Genomic DNA, 6,856 nt, shown 5'->3' on the forward strand with positions numbered 1-6,856 from the left:
TTTCCAGTTGGGAGTCACAACGAGGGCAGGAAGACAGAATGTCCTAAATTTAGATTGTTCTGAAGTGTTGGTCTTCCATGTCTCAATTGGCCACAGTGAAAAGTTGTTCCAGTCCTCAGTAAGGGCAGTTTGGTGAGAGATTTCAGGTGGTTTTAGGACTAGTTACTTAGTTTCTCTTCATTTAGCATTCTCTGTGACTAAATATGATGTTCAAGAGAGTAAAGCTCAGTTCTAACCTCTCAGAAAAGCAGTTATAGTTCCTGCAGTTAGTTTATTGGCTGGTCGAAACTGGGAGATCAAGAGACAGATGGAGCAATAGCCTTTATTCCCTGGAGCTAGATCCTGAACTACGTGAGTTAATTAGGGAAGTTGCAGTTTGTAAGAATTGCAGATTATCTCAGATGTTGACTTCAGAACTTGACTTAGAAATCTTACTGGAAACTCTTGGGTGAGAACTCCTGAGTATCTGGTGTTTTTTCTTTACTTTCCTCCCTCTTTGCCTCACTCCCTTCCTTCCTTCTTGATTTTTCAGTCTTATAGAGTTACGATTAAAATATAAAATTATGTATGTTTAAAATGTACAATGTGGTGATCTGACATATGTATGCTTTGTGAAATGATTTCCACCATCAGATTTTTAAAGATATTTTATTTATTTATTTGAAAGAGAGCGTGTGCACGTGTGAGCAGTCAGCTGGTGAACCAGGTAGAGCTAATATTGCTTAGATGAAGTCCATTGGAAGAATTCCCTCCTGTTTGTGGGAGGTCAGCCTTTCGTTCCAGTCAGTCCTTCAACTGATTGGACATGGCCCACCCAAATTATGGAGGGCAATCTTCTTTGCTCTAAATCTGCCATATCAAACTTATGTTTTTGGTAGTAGTCCATTTTGGAAAAGAATTATTTTTTAAGTCAATCGGAGAAGGACAAACAGTGTATGTTCTCACTCATTTGGGGAATATGAATAATAGTGAAGGGGAATATAAGGGAAGGGAGAAGAAATGTGTGGGAGATATCAGAAAGGGAGACAGAACATAAAGACTTCTAACTCTGGGAAATGAACTAGGGGTGGTGGAAGGGGAGGAGGGCGGGGGGTGGGGGTGAATGGGTGACGGGCACGGAGGGGGACACTTGACGGGATGAGCACTGGGTGTTATTCTGTATGTTGGTAAATTGAACACCAATAAAAATTAATTATAAAAAAAAGAATTATTTTTTAAATAGATGCCTTACTCTAAATATTTTAAAGGATTTAAAACATCCTCCCAAGCTTTAGAGTAATAATATCTTGCCATCCACCAGAGTAGCCTGGAGAAATATTCAGAATGCCTCAGACTATGTGGTATTTGTCATCAATGAACTGATCCATGCCAGTCACATTGATTACCATGGATGATGAGATTGGAGATGGGAAGGAGAAGATTTTTTTAAAATAAAAATTTAATTTTAGAATAGTTTTAGATTTACATAAAAGGTGCAGGGGATCCCTGCGTGGCACAGCAGTTTTGTGCCTGCCTTTGGCCCAGGGTGCGATCCTAGAGACCCAGGATCGAATTCCACGTCGGGCTCCCGGTGCATGGAGCCTGCTTCTCCCTCTGCCTATGTCTCTGCCTCTCTCTCTGTCTCTCTGTGTGTGACTATCATAAATAAATAAAAAAATTAAAAAAAATAAAAATAAAAGGTGCAAAAATAGTACAGAACATTCCCATATATACCTCCTAGTCTCCATTATTATTAACATTTTACATTAGTGTGGTACATTTATCACAATTAATGAACCATATTGAAAAATTATCACTAAAGTTCATAATGTATCCATATTTCCTTAGTTGTTACCTAACATCCAATTTCTATTCCAAGATTCTATCCAGGACAGCACATTACATTTAATTCATGTATCCTTAGGCTCCCTTGATTGTGACAGTTCTCAGCCTTTGTTTTTGATGACATTGGCAGTTCTAAGGGGTACTGGTCAGATATTTTGTACAATGCCCCTCAACTTGGTTTTATTTGATGTTTTTCTCATGATTAGGGCTGTGGGTTTTGGTGATGAGGCCCACACAGGTGAAGTGTCATTCTCATCACATCATATCAGGAGTGTATACTATCAACATGATTTAACCACTGCTGACATTAATCTTGGTCATCTGTCACAGGTAGTATTTGTCAGGTTTCTCAACTTTTCCCCCGTTTTCATACTGTATTCTTTAGAAGAGAATCATTACGTGCAGCCCACCTTTAAGGAGTGGCTAGTTATACTCTACTTCATTGAGAGTGCAGTTTCTATACAAGTTATTTGGGAATTCTTCTGAAAGGGAGATTGTCAACTCTCTTCCATTTATTTAATTATTCAATTATTTATTTATATAAGTATCATATTATTTTATACTTTGGTTATGATCTAATACTATGCTACTTATTTTGTTGCTCAAATCGGTCCATCCTTAGTCACTGGGGGCTCTTTCATTTGGCTCCGGTGTCCCTTTAACATACCCATATCATATTGGGGTGGGTTTTTTGAGTACTTTCTGTTGCTATGAGATGCTTCAGGTTCATATTGTATCTTCTTTGTTTCAGCCTTAGAATCATCCAATTCTCCATGTGGCCTTGGTTCTTTTTTGTTGGAGAATGGTGTTAGAAATCAAGCTCTGAGTACTCAGTGTGCTCCTTGTTACTGGGATGTTGTTACTTTTAGGTCTTCTCAGCTGATAAGAGTAAAGAAATAATGTGCATACCTAGCTGTCTATATTCACATATCTGTAAATATTTCTATATGCATCCAAAGAGGAGAATATTTTTATTTTTACCTTCTTGGATGCTGAAGAAAGAGCCACAGACAACACTTTGGGATTATGGGTGATACTGCCTTTTTATCCTTTTCAAAAATTTTCGTATTTTCTAAAATAAAAGTGGATTGTTTTGTAATTGGAGAAATGATAGTGTTAAATACTTTTAAAGAATTGACAGATTGCAAGAAAATGGAATTATTTGTCAAAATTGTAGAGGAGTAATTATCATGTAGACATAAAATATAAAAAATTCCGTATATCATGCCTGGCTAATAGTAAAAGCTCAGTAAATATTGATTTCCTTATCTATTTTGCTAATGGCTAAGAAGAAGGCAATGATAAGATGTATGAATAAGAGTTATAAATTTAAAAACCTATCATCTCTTTTTGTCATTGATATCCAAGGAAAGAGAACAACAACTTGTTTCTAATGACTTTATCTTTCCTTACATTCTCATTCTCTTTCCTCACCCTCCACTGATCTTGGAGGTACAGATATGTGGGAACTTCTCTGTTTTTAGGTTGGTCCTGGGTTATCAAGGTGAATCACCCAACAATGGGAGAGAATGGATTCTACTTACTGAGTGGGGATTGTGTAGGTATGTGAGGTATGCTTTGAGCCTCTTTAAGGTAAGAACATGAACATAGTTTTTATGGAAATTACAGGAAGTGGAGGCCTGACCCTTGTGTGCATCCTGTATTTTTGAAGGAAGTTTCCTTATAATGTCAGTAGATTGTATATAATGCATTGATATCTGAAGGGGAATATGAAAGATCTCTGTGAGAAATTCTGTTGTGAGTGGAATATTCCATTCTGAGAGTCATCTGTATCTACTTAGCACAGAGTATACTAGAGGAAGAAGGAAGATAATCCCCCAAAGGTATTTAAGTTGCAAGAAGAAATCATTGACATCAATGGTTAAATGTTGGCAAACTGAAATTACACTAATATAATAAAATTGGTGTCTATTTTGTGGAATTAAAAAAAGACATGTGAAATATTTGGCAATGATACTGTTTAGGAAGGAGAGAAGCCTGTTCATAAATGCAGGTTATTAGTAACATTTTAGTTGTTAGGTTAAGTTGTGAGACCATGGAGGGTTTATGTTATCATTAAAAAAAAAGCAAACAAATATGCAACAAAAAGTAAACTAAAAAAAAAGATGTACATGTATGGACTAATTATCACACGTTGCAAAGGATTATGATTTTTTTATTGGAGTTCAATTTGCCAACATGCAGCATAACACCCAGGGCTTATCCCGCCAAGTGCCCCCCTCAGGGCCCATCACCCAGTCACCCCAACCCCCCCGCCCACCTCCCCTTCCACTACCCCTTGTTCATTTCCCAGAGTTAGGTGTCTCTCATGTTTTGTCACCCTCACTGATATTTTCACTTATTTTCTCTCCTTTCCCTTTATTCCCTTTTACTAATTTTTATATTCCCTAAATGAATGAGATCATATAATGTTTGTCCTTCTCCGATTGACTTATTTCACTCAGCATAATACCCTCCAGTTGCATCCACGTCAAAGCAAATGGTGGGTATTTGTCATTTTTAACGGCTGAGTAATATTCCATTGTATACATAGACCACATCTTCTTTAAAGGATTATGATTAATTAAATTCTGCAATATGAATTTTTAAGGCATATAACAAGAAAGAAAGGAGGAAAACCCTGGCTTCAAATATTTTTGGAAATATTGCATGACAAAAAAATAGGTTAATATTAGAAACACTAAAAATGTATTGCCATATCTATTTCATATTTTTCTTACAGTGAGAAATGGGAACAAAACTAAGCAGGTGCTAACTTGTTTCATAAATCCTTGCAGTATAAAAGTGAATGGAAAAAAGAAATAATAAAAATAAAACAAGAATCTTCAAAATGTATAAATGATGAATCATATATTAAGGGTCGAATATTTATTAAAGATAAAAAAATTACACCATTGCTCTCTGCTCCTCCCCATTCGACAGACAGCCGCATCTTCTGGTGCAGTGCCAGCCATGTCCCCAAGACACGATCGTGAAGGTCGGAGTGAACGGATTTGGCCATACTGGGTGCCTGGTTACCAGGGCTGCTTTTAACTCTGGCAAAGTGAATATTGTTGCCATCAATGACCCCTTCATTGACCTCAACTACATGGTGTACATGTTCTAGTATGATTCTACCCATGGCAAATTCCATGGCATGGTCAAGACTGAGAATGGGAAACTTGTCATCAATGGGAAGTCCATCTCCATCTTCCAGGAGTGAGAACCTGCCAACATCAAATGGGGTGATGCTGGTGCTGAGTAGGTTGTGAAGCCCACTGGGGTCTTCACCACCATGGAGGAGGCTGGGGCTCACTTGAAGGGTGGGGCCAAGAGGGTCATCATCTCTGCTCCTTCCACTGATGCCCCCATGTTTGTGATGGGCATGAACCACGAGAAGAATGACAACTCCCTCAAGATTGTCAGCAATGCCTCCTGCACCACCACCTGCTTGGCTCCTCTGGCCAAAGTCATCCATGACAACTTCGGCATTGTGGTAGGCCTCATGACCACCATCCATGCCATCACTGCCACCCAGAAGACCATGGATGGCCCCCCTGGGAAGCTGTGGCGTGATGGCCGAGGGGCTGCTCAGAACATCATCCCTGCTTCCACTGGTGCTGCCAAGGCTGTGGGCAAGGTCATCCCTGAGCTGAATGGGAATCTCACTGGCATGACTTTCTGTGTCCCCACCTCCAATGTGTCAGTTGTGGATCTGACCTGCCATGTGGAGAAAGCTGCCAGATATGACCACATCAAGAAGGTGGTGAAGCAGGCATCAGAGGGCCCCCTCAAGGGCATCCTGGGCTATACTGAGGACCAGGTTGTCTCCTGCGACTTCAACAGTGACACCCACTCTTCCACCTTCGACACTGGGACTGGCATTGCCCTCAATGACCACTTTGTCAAGCTCATTTCCTGGTATGACAATGAATTCAGCTACAGCAACCAGGTGGTTGACCTCATTGTCCACATGGCCTCCAAGCAGTAAGAGCCTCCTGGATCACCAGCCCCAGCGAGAATAAGAGGAAGAGAGAGGCCCTCAGCTGCTGGGGAGTCCCTGCCCTGGCTTAATCCCCAACACACTGAGAATCTCCTGACCTCCAATTTACATCCCAGACCCCCTGAGGAAGGGGAGCGGCTTGGGAAGATCTACCTTGTCATGTATATCAATAAAGTATAACATATCCAGACCCCCCCAAATTACACCATTAATGGAGAAAGGGAAATTGAAAAGTAAAACTGAAAACTCCTTGAATTATCAAGGAAGGTAAAATAGGAAAATAGACATACCAATATGGCAAAATTGTAGGAAAGGCCTGAAATAGGTCTATCATGTATGGCATTTTGAAATTAGGTAAATGCAGGTTTTTCAATTATTGTATCACTAGATTATAGATAATTTTTTCAAGCCAAATCATTTGAAAAAAGGACTTAGGTAGACTTGGAGCATCCTCTAACTCTGGGGGATATCTGTCAAGTACTGTGCCTGGGTGGGAACAGAAATCCTGCGAGATGGGAAGGTTACCAACAGGGAAGAAAAATCCCCCAGAGCAAGACAGTCCTTGAGTTTGAAATTTCCTAGGATTCTAGAGTTTGAAAACGGAACTGTTGACTATTTTCAGGCCATGTTTTGCCTGAGCATAGAGTTAGAGGATTTCTTCCTTCTTTCAACTGCTGTGTACATTGGTGCAGTGAATTCCTCACACCACCTGAGGGCGCCAGTGCATCTATAGCCTTGGGTTTCGAATTCCTTTTCTTCCAAGGGTGTCCTCCGGGGGGGTACCCTTACTTGTCTGACCCTTACTGAAGTCTTCTTTGTAAATTTCCCCTTATTCCTCCCATTCTCCCTTCTACCATCTGGTCTTTCCTTGTCTAATCTTCTTTTCTTTTTCTTTTCCTTCCCTTTCTCTCCCTTGCCTTGCCTTGCCTTCCCTTCCCTTCCTTTCCCTGCCTGACAGGCTCATGTTTACCATTATCTGATACACCAGTTTTCTGTTGGCCCTCAGTCCTATGCTTATTCAGTGTACTT

General features: G+C 40.1%; 1 pseudogene; it reads left to right on the plus strand.

The window, feature by feature from the left end:
• The first annotated feature begins 4,822 nt into the window (after positions 1–4,822).
• On the plus strand, positions 4,823–5,815 carry LOC129506944 (glyceraldehyde-3-phosphate dehydrogenase-like; annotated as a pseudogene).
• Positions 5,816–6,856: the final 1,041 nt, after the last annotated feature.

Source organism: Nyctereutes procyonoides, unplaced genomic scaffold (genome assembly GCF_905146905.1).
Source record: "Nyctereutes procyonoides isolate TBG_1078 unplaced genomic scaffold, NYPRO_anot_genome, whole genome shotgun sequence".
Classification (NCBI taxonomy): domain Eukaryota; kingdom Metazoa; phylum Chordata; class Mammalia; order Carnivora; family Canidae; genus Nyctereutes; species Nyctereutes procyonoides.